This window comes from Falco rusticolus, chromosome Z (assembly GCF_015220075.1).
Source record: "Falco rusticolus isolate bFalRus1 chromosome Z, bFalRus1.pri, whole genome shotgun sequence".
Classification (NCBI taxonomy): Eukaryota; Metazoa; Chordata; class Aves; order Falconiformes; family Falconidae; genus Falco; species Falco rusticolus.
In genome coordinates, this window is record NC_051210.1 from 64276926 (window position 1) to 64295270 (window position 18345).

The window sequence follows — 18345 nt, forward strand, 5'->3', positions numbered from 1 at the left end:
CAGAGACAGATGGCAGACAATATATATTAGCAGAAAACTTAATGAATACTTCAATCTATACAAACACATAAGAGAAATGGGGAAGAGATGGAATAATAGACACATTTTCTGGTGAAGAAAATGGAGCACAGCTGAAACAACTCAATTAGGGTGGTTCTGGCATCCTTTGCTGTGTTTTGCCCCACTAAAAGATCTTGGATAGTAAAGCTGTCTCTAGGCTTACAGTATTTTGACAACCAGTGTTGAGATTTTGTTGAATCTCTTTGTTTAAGATTCATGTGAGGCATGACAGGGGAAGAAGTAGGAAAGTAGCCAGCCTTGAGGATGGGGCAGAAGCTGTCCCAGAGTTCCTAAGCTGTGGCACACTCAGGCTTGACTTTGGTGCTGGACAGTATAACCAGGAGCTGGGGTTTATGAGGGGGATAGGGCAGGAAATGAGAGATAAATTTTAGCCACAGTTAACTCAGGTCAGGGAAATTCTCAGGACAGCTAAATAATCTGTAACCTGACAAGCACTAAGGGATGTCTTGCAACAACAAATGTTATGTGGCATGTTTAGCTTCCTAAAATGGTGTTATCCCTGTGCTGCTCTGGTGCTCATTCCATGTAGCTGGGGTAAGCAGACAAGCAGTAAGGAAGTATGAGCAACAGTTAAAAACTATTAGCTAAATTACCTGTATCATTGTGGAAGAAAATGTCTTTGCAATCAAAACCACTGAGATTTTTGCTTTTATTTCTGATGCTTAGACTGCTGATCTACGCTAATCTTTTACTGCAATGATTAAAAAAACCCATTTGCTTCTGTCATGGACTGCCATCCAGATTCAAATAAGCACTGTGCAGATGTAGAGCAGAAAGACGGATACAGCCCCGAAACAGGAATGTATGTATTTGTGTCTCATCCAGTGAAATACCTGTAATTCATGCCAAAAGGGATAGTTTTTTGGGACAAAAGAACACACAAGATACCAGCATGGCTGAGTTAAGTAGGATTCTTTTAATGACTATGTTATTTACTACAGCCAGAAATACTCAGTGTTTTTGATTTGTATGCAAGTAAGCATGAGGAGGAAAATTGCTTTCCTCTATCAACTATGTAATGAAAAGTATTATTGTAAAAAACAAAATATCCAGAAGGCTTTATGGGCTCCACTGTTCTTTTTCTCAGAGGGGTAGGTATAAGTTTCTTAGCAATTCGCTTGTGAAAGGAAAAAAGTAAGTTATGTTGAAGTGACCTGTTTATCTCAGAGGCTTAGTATCTAACTTGTAAGCACCTGTAGATGAGCTGGTTAATCAGAAATGGTCAGCAGCACAGAAAACCTTCAGCTGAAAGGTGAATAAGGTTTTATTTCCAACTTTGCTGGAAAGTGAGGTGTGTTGATAGCAAAAGCTGTCATTGGTGCTCTCTGAAGTTATGTGCAGTCTCTTGCAAAATCAATACGCAATCAGCCTTTGTGATCCTACCGCTTGCTTTGGCTGCAGGTGGGAAAGCTCCAATGTGATAATACAGAACAAAGTTCACTTTCTGGATTGTTTGTTGTTAAGTAATGTGCTGGAAACATTGCAGGGTGAAAGATGGTACGGGACTTTCCCTTCTGGAGACAGCTTCCATTTTGTTCTGTTCATGGTTGTACCTAGAGGAACAGCTGGACTTTAGGAGGCTGCAGGCCTGAGATCTCAGTGTCAACAGAAATGTATCTGATAAGTACTTACTTACATGGTTCTTGTGAGTGTGATGGCACAAATCAGCGAAACAGAGGATCGCTGTGGAAGATTCGGAATGCATGTCAGTGTATTTTACAGGTGTCTAATCAGGCTGCAGCCATACTACCAGTTACAAAAAATTAGAGGTAAGGTACCTGTGTACCAGAATAGTTCTTTCCTGTTGCTCTTCATGACCAGCTATTCTTTTGTACCAGTCTAGAAGAAAAATCAATGTTGAACATATGAATAGTTTAATAGGACATATATGAAGGTCCACCTATTCTCCTAATTTGTCTCTGCAAATGGCTGCTAGCTGGTTCCAAGCAATATATAACAGGGAAACTGAATGATAATTCTTATCCAGGCCAGTCTTCTACACTCTAGCAATTTGTGGCCAAGGATTCCCTTAGCCAACAGGAGCATCATTCATATAAGTGAAAGCTTGCCTGCACCATTTTTCTTCTTGAACTTACCCAAATGCTTTCTAAACACATTTAAGTGTCTGGTACCTACGAGGTCCTATATCTAGGGGCTCTCCATTGCTTATCTGTGTCTACCACCTCACATTTTCCTTTGATACAGATGTGTTTTGTACAGAAGAATGCAAGGAACAGTCATACTCTTTTCAAGTTCTCCCTTCTACTCCTACGTTTACAGTATTCATACATTATATATATATATAATATAATACATCATGTCTTCCTGTTGACATCCCTTCCCATACCTACCATCTCTTTTCTGGGCTATGGAATCTAGTTTCCATAATCATTCCCCATCTGAATCTGTAAGAGCTTTTCTAGTCAACCTTGTTGCTTTTCTCTGTTTTTTCTCCCCAAAATTTATAGGACCAGAACTGCTTTTTTGTCAAGTTTTTGGCACATAATGGGTTTATAATGTGGCACATTATTCTATCTCTTTCCTAGTAAATCTTCAACCTCAGTTTTCTCTTTTGACAGAACACTGAGTAGATGTTTTTGTAGAATATCTTATCATCACCAAAATCTTGTTCTTGAATGGAAACAAATGAAGTATCTGGGTGTTGAGTTGGGAAGCCTGATTTGCTAATGGTTCAAAGCTGGACCAGGGGAGGTTCAGACTGGACATGAAGGAGCATTTCTTTGCCAAAAGGGTGGTCTAACCCTGGAACGGGCTTCCTAGAGAGGTGATCAATGCCTTGGCCCTGTCAGTGTTTAAGAGGCATTTGGACAATGCCCTTAATAGCATGTGTTAACTTTTGGAGAGCCCTGAAGTGGACAGGCAGTTGGACTAGGTGATTCTTGTAGGGCTCCTATTCTATTCTATTCTATTCTATTCTGTTCTATTTTCTTTTCTATTCTTTTCTATTCTTTTCTTTTCTATTCTATTCTATTCTATTCTATTCTAATTCTATTCTATTCTATTCTATTCTATTCTATTCTATTCTATTCTATTCTATTCTATTCTATTCCATTCTATTCCATTCTATTCCATTCTATTTCATTCTTTTCAATTTCAATTTCTATTTCAATTTCTATTTCTATTTGTTAATTCTATTTCTATTTCTATTTCTATTTCTATCCTGTACTGTCCTATCCTATGCTGTTCTGAGCTAGTCACTTTTGTTTCACTTTTCTCTAAACATGTTTTTAAGTATTCAGGCACCAACCTGTGTCTGGAAATCTGTCCTTGATTGTATTAAGAGTTTTACAAAGAGGGTTTACATAACATAATCTGGTGAAAAAACACATTCAGGTGCATTTAGGACTCTGACACTAAGCCAACACTTAAATTTGAGTATGTGGATCTAAATACTGTGCATGTTCTGAGTCTTAGCATTTTTACATTAAATCCTCTCCTGTGGGATGGGATTGTGTTGTACTTTCCAATGTTGCAGAAACTGTTAAAGAAAAACATATAGTAGGCCATGAAGCTACCACATACTGTGATACTTTTCTCTCTTTTTTGGTGGTCCTTTTCTTTTTTTCATAATTTGGAGTGGTGGAATGGTTTTGTTTTTTAATTGTTTGAGGACTAATTTGAATCTTGATTCTGTTTTGTCTAAGTGCATTTCTCTTGGGAAGATGAAATTGATTTGGCTTTATCTTGAAGAGTCCCAACATATAAATGTCATGTTGATGTCAATAATAAAAGCAACAATGTCTCACTGAAAGGCAGCAGGCAGCCTGAATTTAGGCAGAAAGTTTTGAACTGCCTGAATGGCTGGTGAAGGGAGAAAGGTCAAACCAACTCCTCCCATGAGTGACTCACTGATGCCTTTCATTATCTATGTAGACAGCTCTGAATACCAGCTGAAGCACTTAAGTCTGATATCTAACATAAGATGGTGAAAATTTCCTTCACTGAAGCATACAGTCACACATTGAAGGATTAAGAAACCAGGCTTGTTTATGAACAAATTTCTCAAGGAATGGGACAGAGAAGGTCTGTGGGTTGGAGAGGACCTCATCAGTCCTGGAGGATTCTGAGCATGGAGCATTGCAGCTTAGTGCATATGTGCTGCTTCACCCTTTCACCTTGCTCTCCTGCTGCTTCTGGAGCTACAAACATTTTTATTTCTGTGGTAGTAGAAATTACTTTGCAGCTACCACAAAGAAAAGATGATCAAGGTTAAATAAATGTCTAAATAAAGAAGCTCTGTTCTTTTAGCACTGACGTTGTTCTCCATAGTCATCAAAACCAGGTGTACTGCTGTAGAGGAGTGCATAATAATCCCACATTGCTTGTCTGTTAAAGAAGATATGAGAGAAAGGGAAATAATAGTAACAACATTACAGAACTGAGGGACCTCAGCTACTTTGTTCTTGAATGGTAGAGGGAGAGCCCACTTCAGTTGCAGCTCTGTGTGGTGAAAAACTACTCGTCTTCAGTGTTAAAAGACTGCTGCCTTCCAATACAAGATTGTAAGTGTGAGGATAGGAGAAGTTTCCTCATTAACAAATACAACACAAATAGAAGAGTGTTTAAGGTGTGTTATTTGTTTTTCATAATGGTTGCCATTTTTCCTCCTTGTCTTCCAGATTGCAGTAAGAAATATATATATATCTCTGTGTGTGTGTGTATATATATGTATATATATACAGCTATTCATCTTCTGTAAGTGATGTTTCTGCAGATCTAGGAACACCTTTGGAAGTCCTGAATGGAAGGTTTTCCATGCTGTTCCCATGTCAGAGGCATGTTATTGTTATTTTAGTGGGCAGATCCTTTCTATGCTTCTTTTTTGGTTAATGTTTTATTACATGTAGCAAAGCAATATGCCATTCTGGGCATTGCATTAGAAAAGCAACAGTGGAAACAATAACTCTCATGAGGCGTAACTACAGGCAGCCTCTGGAAAAAGAATGAAAAAAAATAGTAATAGCATAGTCAAACAGGATAGAAATTTGACTAGTGAATGCAAAAGCTCCACCAGCAGCAGAACGCATGGGATTTTCGTTTCTATTTTAATTCAGCTGTATTGTTCTTTAGTTGCTGCTCAAATCTAGGAAAAACATTTGGAAGTGAAAAAGTATTTGCTTAAGTGGAAAGCCTGCTGGAATAATCTGGGTGGTGCAGGTTTGACAGTCAGAGCTTAACCCTTCTGTGCTGCAACCAAGCTGCACTTATGTAAAATGATAGCAGCAATCCAATTTCATACTCTCCACTCCTTGGTCTAACCTGTGCAAGTCAAAAACTTTAACACTCCTTAGAGCAGCCTGAAGAGAGTTGCAAGAAACAGGTATATCTAAGAGCAGGAGATGTTTAACTATGTCCCGTTTGCCTCAGATGCTCCCCTTCCATCAATGCAAAATGTTCAAACCGCAAAGGCATTGCTTTCATGTCTGTAGATTACCTGAGTTTTGCCTTACATAAGGAAAATTCTTAAGCTAAATAAACCAGATGAAGGCTGCTTTGTTTTGCAAAGCAGTTACAGTTACACTGAAGAATTTGGACCTTTGAGACAGTGAGCTCTTAAAGGTAGAGGGGGTGAGTGCTGTGCAGAGGTAAGTGGGACCAAGCTGGACCTGTTCTTGGACCTTTTCTGTCCTCTGAAATACCATTTGGGGGAACATTGCCTCCCTTTTTTTTTGTTCAGTAATCGTAAAGCAAGGAGAGGAGTTACCTTGTGTGCACTGTTGGATGTGGCAGTATGCACTGTCATGCTTGGAGAGCCTCTAGGTTGCCTGCCTGTGTCCTCAGCAGTAAAACTGATCTTGGTAGCAGGTAGGGAATATTTTCTATTGTATGATAGCATTATCTTGTATCAGAGCACGCAATCAATCCATAAATATGCTTCTCCTCCACCTTTAAAAAGCTGCTTGGTTATTCATTTACACTTGGGATCATTGTAGTTCATATTGTCATGGGTTTTGTTATAATTGTGCAACAGTTAAAAGGTCTTAGCTGTGTCAATGACAGAAAACAATGCTTCTGCTTTTATTAATCTTCCAGGTAACAGGTACACTTAACTAATTTTTACTCATTGAAACTTGGAAACAAAGAGTGGAGTTTTCCAAGTAAGTCACTATAGGACAGGGTTGCTGCTGTTGTTTCCTGGGAATATCGTTGTGCTCTGTGGAAGTTCTGACTGCCTGCTGACATCTTCTTCCCCAGTAGGGGCTGGTAATTCAAGTAAAAAAGCCTCCAGACAGCATGAAGTATGCACTGCCTTAAACTGGGTGTCATATAAAAGCTAATTGCAAAGGCATATAATTTCTGAAAAATCATGTAAAAAGTCTGTCAATGTTAATTTCCCAGAGGGGAGAGCATCAGATGGCATATTAATTGCCATAATTTTTCTTCTTTCTTTTTATCTTTTGTGCTAGTCCCCACTGTTTCCAGCACAGCATCAATCTTTTGGTCAATTTACCATGCTGTTTATTGCCAATATTAACTAGCTTTAGACTGTCTAGTGCAGCATAAATTTGCAACTGACTTAAGCTATAAATCCTGGTATTATATTTCTACTTTGACAAGGACATAAGTATCCCTTTATTTTAACCATATTTATACATAGGTATGATACCTTTAATCCTTATTCCTCTGCCATTCTTTATCTGCCTCAGGAGATTTCTTCCTGAGATATTCATCAGCTTTGTATGGATGGATTTTCTTTTGAACAGATATCTACACAGCGGATGCAAAAACCAGCCAGCCAATACGGTCATATTTCAGAGAATGTTATTTCATTTAAACCAAAGCCACACCACAGACTGTTTTAAGAATGTGCATGGTGCTCAGAAGTGTTCTTCAGTGCAATTTAGTTTATTAACACAAATGCAGGCTAAGATGATGCATTTCATTCAGTTCATGAGTTTGGATTTGCTTTTCTGCTTTGATCCTTTAGTGGAAGTAAGTTTCTCCTCCCTCCTCCTCCCACTCCCTTCCATGGCAAGATTTAGCTCGCACAATTTACTAGTCTTTCAGTCCCTGACAACTTTCCATATGGACGTCTGCATCTCTGCCTTGATTCCAGATCCCTTGAGCGGAAAAGGTACAGCAGACATATTCATCTCCACATGCAAGTGCTCCTGGAGAGCTACCAGGTGGTACCATGTACTGGTCAGTGTCTGGGCTGACGTACTCATGTTTAGATGTCTAATACTGCACACTTTTATGAAAATCCCATCATGTTGCTGGGCATTAGAGGCCTTTTTTGATGCATTTTGTACCTCTGAAGCACTTTCCTCTTAAGAAATACTGGAAAGTATTGAAAGCTCGTCAGAGGGTTACATAATGTGAATTGGAGGGTGGGATCTGGATGTTGTAAAAGGGATTTTCAGAAGTTTCTTTTTTTTTTTTTTTCCTCAACCAGTGTAAACAGTCTTTTAATTGTTTACTCCCCTATTCTTCAGGCAGCGTAACATCCTCTGCATTAATGCATTAGTCACCAGACATGGGCTGTCCTAAATCAGCCATCTGGATTTCTTATAGAAGATAAGAAAGAGTAGTGTGGGAGCTAAAGAAAACAGGAAGATCCCATGTAGAGAATAGAAAGAGCAACTGGATCATACTGCCTCTTACATAGCAAGCAAAAATGTTTTATAACTAATCCTTGACTATGTCATCTTTGAAAGCTTCAAAGAATAGCTGTTGTTTTTTCTTTTTTTGAATGTTGTCACTCTGTAAGAAGAAGGTTGGTTTGTTAGCTGAGGGGATGAATAAATGTTGACGAAAAATGCTTTTCATTCTAAAAGCTTTAATGCAACAAATCTTGAAATATGTCATTTTTCTCAATAATTAACCTTGAAATTCTTAGAGAAAGGCAAAGAAATTTAACTGTATGGATATATCTTAACAGAAATTAAGATTCAGTTGGCTAATATTTTATACAAATGGATTTCTTTGATAAATTCCAAAGTACGTATGGCACAATTCTCCTTTCAGCCCGCTTTACTTGCTGAGCTAATCTGTTTTGGGTTTTGTCAGCCACTGTTTATCAAGCACTCTGCTTTTTCAATAAAACTCAAATGAGATAAAAACATGTTTAGTGTTGTTGACATCAGACCCCTGAAAGCAGCTGCAGAGTTCCTATTGTTTGGTTTCAATGCTCACTAAAATGAATTTCCTTTCTGTTGAATCCGAGGGATATGATGAGTGACAGGCTATCTTTTTTTTCTTAATCACACAGATCTGTGTGTTCCTCTAGATGCCCTGATAAGCAGTGCATATGTGTGTGAAAGGAAGGGAAACAGGAATTCCTTTCGGAAGGGTGACAACCTCAGTAAGACTAAAATGAGTTCAAGGCAGATGTCCCTGGCAGAAATCAACAGAAAACCTGCATCTAAAAACTTGCACAGCTGCCAACAAAGAGACTTACATTTATTTTGGCTCTTTTTCTGAACATTGAACTTGTTTAAGAAAAAAAAAATCAAACAAAAACTCTATAAAGAGCTAATTTTGTGCCAAGTATATAGCACACTGACATGCCGCACCATGAAAAACAGGACTTTGCCACATCGTTCCAACAAAATGTCATCCCAGCAACCATGCTGCTGTTTTTTGGTTTAATATGTGAATGTTTCCATCACAGAGAGCTGGGGACAAACTGTTGCACATAATGAAGCATTTGTTTGTATCGTAATCAAAGTGGTAGAAGTGAGAGAGTGAGCCTTCCTCCCAGGAAAAAAAAAAAAAAAAAAGTGTTTAATAGTACATCTACATTTTGAGTACAGAGCCTTTTCTCTTTCAGACACCCCAGAAACATATCACAGAATCAACTGATGCCCTTGGCCTCTTAACAAGCACATTGTTCTTAGCGCACCTTCCTCCTATGATTCTGTTCACTAGGCTTTCCCCCTTTCCTTCCCCATTCCTTTCCTTGTCCTGTGCTCCTGTCACACAGACCACTACTGCTTCCTTACTTTAAGATCTCAGGGGATAATAATTTAGATAATAATTTAGAACACTTCTAACGCCCCAAAGCTAAGAGGCAGTAACAGTGGATAAATGAGTTTGACAGGACAAGAAGTGATAGATGTGGTTTGATTTTTGCTGCCAGATGAGATGGGCAGCTGCAAGTCTAGAGAAACACCACTGAAGTTAATAAGGCTACTCCAGAAATCCAGGAATTCAGCTGACTGAAGGGTTTAACGTGAACTTCTGAGATAAATTGGATTTGGGGAATGTTAGATCAGATGATACAACAGTTAGAAGGAGCAAAACTTTACAATAGTGGGCTTGAATAAATGCTTTCATGGAAAAGAAGTGTCTAATTTTTCACGGTCTAACTGTTCTTGAAAGATGAGGGGCAGGGCAGGGGGAGGGAGTAAAGTCTTGTAGCCCACTAAGATGGTCAAAAAATATGAGCTCTGGTATATCCAAGTGGAAAGCAAGGCTGGAGTCCAAGGAGATATCGTGTCTGCTGCCTCTGCTTGAAACAAGAACTCTTACCCTGAGAGTCTGGGATAATAACACGCTGAACAAAGTAACTGAAGTAACTGAAACTTAACTTCGGATGTGGCTTTTCGAACTCTAAAAAATACCACCAAAAAGCAAATGGTGATAAAAAATAATGTTAAATCTATGACTGTTTGAAAAGTGAAAGGGCTGAAGTGGTTTGAATAGGATTAAATCCACTTACGCCATGGTGTCAAATGGCAGAAGAAGCCAGCCATTTTATTATTTTCCTTGTTTCTTAGCTTTATCTATCTTCTTCCTGCTCCTTGTCCCAGTGGATAACTTCTTTCAAGCCTATCATATGGTCTTAGCATGTTTCCCTAAAAGTGACAACAAGCACAATTTCTCTAAATGGTTGAATCACTAATCACTGCCTTGCCCTTTCACTGTCTGGAGCCTTAACAACAGGGCAATAATGATTAGTCTACTGTGAGACGTGTTTCTCCTATGGCTCCCTGCCCCCCCCCCCCGATCCATTCTACTTGCTGAAATAGCCAAGAGCACTAAGACATATGTGGCAGGAGGCTGGATATTTTAAGAACTGAAGCAAGGGTAAGTGGCTTATCCCCTGGAGACTCTCCATGACGTTCTGCCCACTAGGCACCTCTGTGCTGAGAATCCTGGACTGTTGTGAAGGTAGCCCTGAGCAGGCAGATTTAGGCTAACATCTGCAGTGCTCAACTGCTAAGAAGTCCGGTAGGGTAATATTTCCTTCTCAGTTCCAGAGGCCACTATTGTGTGTTTTCTGGAAGAGGAAATTCCCACCTGTTCCCCTCTCTTCCCCAAGGAAACTGCTTAATCAGATTCAACCGGATCATTGCAGGGCAGCAGTGCTCAATACACACAAAGTATGTTCTATACTCTCTGGCTTGAAATATGCTTGAAACTATGTATATTTGAACAATTTGTCATTTGAGTTTGAACAGTCATTGTTAGCAAATTATATCACTGGGGTTAATATACTTGTTTGTCATCCTAACAGTTCCTCTTCTTTAGTGACAAGACTAATTTAGTTTAGTTCTTGATTAATGTATGAATATTTTTGACCCCTTCCATCTCTAATTCTTGTTTTCCCCCTTTTCCACTGTGCTTCTTGCTCTCCTGAGTCTTCTGCCTTCACTCACCCATTACCCCAGAACTTCCTTTCCCTCACTCATCCTGCTACTTTATATTGTAACCCAGGGAACAAAATATTTTATGCAGAATGTATTCAATACTGGGATTGCTTTACACAAATTATAATTATTTGTTGATCGATTAATGAATCTCCTGCCTGTTTTTTTCATTGCATTTTGTGTCTTCTGTGTAGAACATTTTATTAATCAGATTGTTCCCAGATGTTTAAATAATTCTCACTGCTTTACCTTCAGGTCTGGAAAAGACTAGTTGCAGGACTGTTTGAGGACCTATTTTCCATAGCTTCATTCTTTGAGCCACAAGACTGTTTCTAGGAGGAGTGTGATAATTCATCATTCAGAACCACTTTGGACAGTAGTCAGTTAAGATTTTGATATTTAGATCTTGATTCTTTATCTTAATTTCTATTTTTCAAGTACAGTTTATAAAGTAGCAAGTACAGTTTCAGATTATAAAGTAACTTCAGTACCAAATTTAGACATAAGAATCAAAAATATACTTATTTATATAAAAATACAGACAACAAAGAAGCAGGTTTTGCAAAATGACAGACATCACAGTTGCATGATCACAACTTCCAACATGCAGAGCTATGCTGAAATTGCAGTCTTTGGAATACAGCAAAAAGGATAGCCTGTTCATGACCTTTCTTCATGGTGGCAACAGCTCTGCAAGGTCTGTCTAACACAGGCAAGCACTGCATTAATCTATATGGGGTCTGATCAACTTCTCAGTAGCTGAATCATCTTCCTGAAAAGCTTTGTTTAATAGGGGAGATCAGCTGCTCTTCCCTGGCAGTGGGTGAACTGTTGTATCATTATTAAGACACCATTCCAGTGCCTACCATCAGCTTCAAGAGTTGAATTGAGAGTGTCATACATTGAACTGGTGTATCCTGGCTCTTTGTTTAACCATTTGTATTTGTTATTTATGTGAAGATCATTAGATGCTTGAATCTTACTTGCTTGCACTGCAGATACCTATACCAGGGCAGGTTATCCAGACTTTATTTATAGCCAATGGAGATAATAAAATACTGTAATAATACAGTTTAGATTAAATAATATAAATATGTAAATATTATATATAAAAATTTATCTTGAAAACATAAACAAATAATATAATTTCATATTTCAATTGGGTGTAAGGAAGAAATTCTTCCCTATAAGAGTGGTAAGACACTAGAACAGGCTGCCCAGGGAAGCTGTGGTTGTCCCATCCCTGGAAGTGTTCAAGGCCAGGCTGGATGGGGCTTTGAGCAACCTGGTCTAGTGGAAGGTGTCCCTGCCCATGGCAGGGGCGTTGGAGCAAGATGACCTTTAATATCCCTTCCAACCCAAACCATTCTATGATTCTATGATAATATCTTTTGTTACTAATCTGGGATGAGATCACTGATTTGTTAGGATTGCCTGCTTTCTCCACTGATTATCAACATCCATTAGTAGAACAACTAACTAGGATATGGACAACTGAAGATAGTCAGATGGATCTCATGTTAAGCAGCCTCTTTTCTGCATAAAGATGAATGCTTAAAATATCCATTGAAATCAAGGCATTATTACTTTAGGATGTGGACTCTGGCACCTGGGGAAGAAATATGAAGGAAGGAAAATTTATCTGTCTCTTCCCTTCCCAGTTTATAAACTGGGATGGTTTGTAAAGATTGGAGGGAAAGAGAGAATGTATCAGCTATTTGGGACTCCCTTGCATTGGTGTGGTAATAGCCGTTCTATCCATATATTCAAGACCCATGTGGTCAAGAGAAAATGACCGGGGAAAATTATATTTGGGCAATGGCCAGTAACTGGGCAAGATAATATTTGTGAGTTATTGTTATGCTGGACAGCCAGCAGTGTGTGTGAGAGGGCTGTCACATTGTCATTGTAGGCGAAAGTGTGTAAGTCACTGAAATGTGGAGACTGCTGCCAGATTCAACTAATTTGATGTTCATTCTCTGTGGAGGAAATCCTAGGTCACTTCTGCACGTTTATTAAATGGGTGGGTGGCCGGATGGATGGGAGGGGACAATTTATTATGACACATAAGCATCCACATGGAGAAGAAGTTTGCCAAGTTCCTGTAGAGGCCAAAGTGACCAGGAAACAGGCTGCATGAGTGACGTAGGGGAAACGTGGTGGGGTTGCACAAGCAGAACACTTGGTGAGGAACAGTGAAATGTCAGAGTTAGCAGGCAGGAGGCTCTTTTGTGTGCCAGGGTGGAGCTTTTTTTCCCTTCAGCAAATCCACAGTGATAATGGCAGTAGACAATATGATTTACCTCTGCATGTCCTAAAGACAACAAAAGCACATTTGCTAATTTACAGTTGGTTATCCTGTTTTAAGAAGTACAGCCTGTTTCCTTTTTCTCATCCAAAGCCTGTAAGCCAGATGCTGCAGATGAAAATTACTTTGCTGCCACTGAGTGCAATCTGTTAGGATTTTATGTTAAAATGCTTTAAATTGAGAGAAGACAGTAACGAGGTCACACCAACCTTGTGTCAACAGTCAACATCCTAACAGGGCAGATGTGGCAGGGGGCCATGGCCCTGGACCAGGATGGTGGGACTTGGCAATATTCGTGACGAAGGGTTTGGGTAGTGTGGAGCTGCAGGGAACACCTTAGGAAGAACATGGCACCTCCTCCCCCCTGCTGCGCCGTTTGGTGCGGAGTAGGGCCTGCAGCCAGAGAGGGAGCAAAGCTGGAGTTTCATGAACGCTCCATTTGTATAAAAATCGTCATCTATTAAGTAACACTGGAGCTAATCCAAAATCTTTAAGATTTTTTCAAAGCTTTTGTCTTACTGTAAAGTCTTTTATCAAAATTTGCAATGTGTTGGCTCTGAGCAGAACTTCTTTTACTGTGCTCCTTTAGCTTTGAAAAAGCACAAGATCTTCCAGCTATCTACCACTCATGGAATCCAACAGAGGACTATGTTTCTGTTTCTCAATGCACTGGTACACAGTGTTATTACCTGCTTCAGAGGGTGGCGCACAAGATATGGTAGAGAGAATTAGGAGGATCCACTTAAATAGGTCTTTCATCCAGGCCTCCATTGCAGTGCTGAAATCTGCCTTGCTGAAGTTCCTTCCTATTCTTTGGCAAAAGGATGAGGAGTCCCAGAGCTTTCACACTGTTAAAAGCAACTCTGGGATATGAGAGGTGGAAAAGCAATTTAATGTGCCTTTAGAAATTCTCATAAAAGTTTGGTGCAGGGGAGAATAATGCACTTCTAAATTTCCAAGAGGTGCAGCTCTTAATCTGGGAATTTTAAAAAAAAGCAAATAGGTTTTCTGTCTCTACCTGTATTATTCTTTTCTCTTAAACTGGAATTTCTCCAGCCAGGAATGAGTCCACTGAGGAAGGAGTTTCTTTTTTTAAAAAAAAAAAGTATTCCTTTTCCAAATGTGACACACATGCTTATATTAACTAAATAAATAAATACATAAATATATCTTTTTAGTGCTTTTCTTTTGCCATTACTATAGTTTCTTTCTTTCCAGATCTTTGAAGTCTAACATGTGCAACCATGTGTAAAATAAGGAAATAATCTGTCACCATGGAAACCAATGTTTCAAAAATCCAGATATCAGAAGTTGTCGCAGACTGGTTCATGCCTGGTTCACTCTTTTATTTGAAGTATATAGGAAAACCAGCCAGGTCTGACTGTAGCTATGACCTACAATATTGTACTACAGTATCTTCAGCTTTGCTGGCACTGGAAGCGATGACCTAAGTCCTGTACACAACAAACATACTTCTGTGATGCTGATGTTCAGGTTGGAGGGAAAAATAAACTGGTTAGATTTCTGCATTGTTTTGTTGGTTAAGCAAGTAAGATTATGCCTATACATTTTTGTATATTCCTCATGCTCTACCCTTCTGTCACACATACTGTATTTATTTTGCATGCCATAGGTTATGCTGAAGTGATACTTTCTTTTGGAACTGCTTACACTTTTGATATTAAGATAGGAAAGACTGTGAAACCACCACGGCATTATGGAATAGCTTAAGTTGGAATGGACCTTTAGAGGTCATCTGGTCCAGCTTGCTTCTCAAAGCAGGAGTAACTTCAAAGTCAGGCCAGGTTACAGAGTCTTATTTTGTTGAGTTTTAAAAATTGCCAGGAATGGAGATCAGGGCAGCCTGCTCTAGTATTTGACCACCCTACATGGGGAGAAGCTTTTCCTTATGTCTAATGATCATTTACCTTGCCGCACCTTGTCTGTCTCCTGTTTTTGATTAATCTTTATTAAGGGATAGTCACCCTTGCTGTAAACTTGTGCTGTATTTCTTAATTTTTTTTCCCTATCTTTAGCTTGTGTTCATTGGTGCTAATTATACCACTTAGATGAATCCTAGCTACATTAATAGAACAAAAAGGTTCTTTTAGACCCACAGTTCTTCACTGTCAGCTGAGGTCACTGTGTGGGGAAGGGAATGGACTGAGCTCTTCAGAGGTTTATCCGCCTGAAGAGGTCTTCAAGGATGGCTTCCTCATGCGTAACTCTCACACAGAGACAGCCTTATTCTTGAACATGGGTATCATACTGCTGCTTAGCTTGACTTTTTTGCTACATGGACAAAAGTCCTAGGGCTCCCACAACAAAATAATTTCTCTTCTCTCCGCCACCCCCCAAACTCCCCCACCTGCCCCCCCAGGTATTTGCAAAAATTGGAAATGGGATCCCTGGACCTGAATGTGACATGCCCATCTGAGCGTAGGAGCTGTTCTGTTCTCTACCCATCACCACTTCATCTCCTGTTTTCCCTGCCTCTTCGGCATGCCTCTTCCAACTCCTACAGCTCTTGCATTTGAGAGAGAATTATTTAAGGCAGAAAAAGGTGAACTCATATTTTTTTTTTGGTCAAAGACTACCTCATGATATTAAGGCATGCTCTGGGTACTTTGGCAACACGATTTTATTATTTTTTTTTTAATTTGGAATATTTCAGCTTCTGAAAAAAAAAAACCAAAAATCCCCAAAATATTTCTTTGTGAATTGCCCTGTAACAATGTATTTGAACATCTCCATAGGAAATTCTTGGAAGTTTTTTTCCCCACCTTTATCAAGGATCTCTCTCCTTCAGTGTTTAATGCAATAATTTTTGTGAAATCTGGCAGACTAGTGTGCAAAATGGGAAGCAAGTTGTGCAAGTGAAGTAGTGTTTCAGAAGTGTTAGAGCTCATTTAAACTTGTTCCTTACAAAGGTACCATGTGAAGATGATGGCTTTGGCAATGCAGTCTTGAGCCAGCCATTCCAATGAAGAGAGTGTTTAACTCCACCAGATTTCTTTGCTACCATGAAATTGTTACATGGAGCATCTTACTTGCCTTCTCACGGTTGTCTGCAACAATTGAGAGCATATGATGATGGCCACAGGGTGAAAGATTCTGAGAAGTGTACTGCACGTTTCTGTAGTGTGCAATTAAAACTGTTACTGGAAAGTCACTTGAAGGATACAGGATATTTTAGCCAAGTTTCATAAGGGTCTTTGTTTTAGTCCCTTCAGAATACATCTACATGAAATCTATAAAAATTGCTAAGGGGCTTAAATTTTAATGGTGGTTCATTTAAAATGTTTGTTTCCTTTTTTATGTACGTACAGTTTCCTTAGCAACATACAAATTAAAGCCCCTGGGTAGCACCTTGCTAGAATTTCTGCACTGGAATTTTCTGAAGCAAAACGTCATGGGTTTGATAAATTAAGAGCAAGCCTGTCCAAGGGATAAGGAATAGTAATAGTTTTAATGTGAGAAACTACAGCTGGCAAATCCTCATTACCATAGATATGAGCCAAATATCAGTTCTGAAAGACAGTTAAGTATTCTGCCTTTGCTCTAGCAACATGTTTAGTTTAGGAAAAGCAAGAAGAAAGAATTCCTAACAAAGTCAAGAGAATGCTGGTCACCTTTTTGAAGAAGTAGTAATAACAGTATGTGACTGATAAAAATGCAAAACCCACAAATAAATAATCTCAGAATGGCACATGGGGATATTGTAAGCCTTATTTATTAGCAAAGAATGGATAGACATGTAAAGATAGTACACCAAGTAATGCAGAATGCATTTATTTGGAGTCCATTTCAGTTTGGCTTTATTTCTCAGTTGTAGATGGTGTGCACAGTTTATATGCCTTTAACTTCACACCTCCTTTGCAGAGTTTTTTCATGCTGGATAACCACTTTGGAATGATTATTTCCTTTCTATTTTTGTGGGAGAGGGGAGGAAGTAAGCAAGAAAGGTTTAGCGTTCTACAGCAATGAAGCTAAGGGGAAAAAACCTATACTGGGTTGTTATTACATTTCAGGAAACTTAAAATAAAAGCTCTAGAACAGTCACGTGTCAGAGAGTAGGATTTGAAATCTGGCAAGTACGGGCTGCAGATGTAGTACTGTCCCTCTCTTGGTTTACCTACCCAAGTCTGGACAACTTAAATTTGCATGTGTACACTACAGATTTAGATACACCTGTACCATGCAGTGTAATATGCACCACAGCTGGTGTAAAATGAGCTGTTGAGATACTAAAACCTACCTAACTGTAATGGTGCAAAGTTCTTACCTTTCACTCAAAGCAGCATGACTTGGCTGTCATTTGACATGGTGAAAATGTTGAATTATCCTCTGTCACAGCCAGTAGGACTGCAAAATCTGTATTTTGGACAAACCATGCCTAATCCTGTATGTATTGCAGAAAAGTCTGAGTAAAAGTGCCACCTGTCAAGGCACTGTGTCCTTTTCAACAGTGTGGTCTCTGCAGCTTTGCAGGTTATTGTAGGCTGAACAAAACCTTTGGCAATGCAATTACTGAACAAATATTTGATATTATGGATTGGAAGATCAGTCTTCTGCAGCTTAATATCATAACTCACAAAACTTTGGGAAGTAACTTAATACACAGAGTAAATAGTGTTTTGCATTCAGCAAAATAGGCAAAAAAACGCTTTTGTCTACATAAAAGATCATGGCTATGGCTATATAAGGACTATATTAAAATAAAAAACAAACATTACATTCAGTGTAAATGGAGTATCATTTCAGCTAAATAAGTATACAAAAGGAACATTAAAGACCACAGGTTTCTTTGGAACAGCTGGCAGATTTGCTTTTCCTTCCCTTGTGAGATGCTGTTTTCTACCTGTTTGCCTGCACTCCTTACTTCTTATTGTTTCCTTAAAGCTTTGCTTTTTTTGTTCTAACCTGCTAACTAAAGGAAAATTTAGAACAACAGCTGTCACTACCGACACGTCCCCTTTGCAACAGCTCTACCAAGTCAGAAGATGTGGATGATGGGGCAAGTTTTTAAAAGCACAAAGGGGCTTTGCACTGAGCTACATAATTAATTCTCACTCCTACCTCTGATAGTCTCTCTCTATTCAACAAAACCCATACATGCATATATATATGTGTGTGTGTGTGTGTGTGTGTATGCATTTATATAATCCTGGTACACTTGGATCTGCATTTTTATTTAAACAAAATTTCTACTAACTTCAGCGGTAGCATCACCCAAGTAAAGACTTCAGGATCAAGCCCACATTTTGAACAACATATTGGATCTTTTGTAATCATGTGGCCAGAATAGTGGGTTCAGTTCTTACCACTGGGCATTTGAAA

The 18345-nt window shown here is 39.0% G+C and overlaps 1 long non-coding RNA gene across 2 annotated transcripts; it reads right to left on the minus strand.

The window, feature by feature from the left end:
- Nucleotides 1–1000: 1000 nt before the first annotated feature.
- On the minus strand, nucleotides 1001–5959 carry LOC119141560. 2 transcript variants are annotated; one of them, XR_005101952.1, is made up of 4 exons: nucleotides 5807–5959; nucleotides 1860–1920; nucleotides 1718–1764; nucleotides 1001–1634 (listed from the first exon to the last, which is right to left on the minus strand). It is a non-coding gene; the product is annotated as an uncharacterized LOC119141560 (long non-coding RNA). The 2 variants fall into 2 exon arrangements; XR_005101951.1 differs by having other exon boundaries at nucleotides 1714–1764.
- Between the last annotated feature and the right edge of the window lie 12386 nt (nucleotides 5960–18345).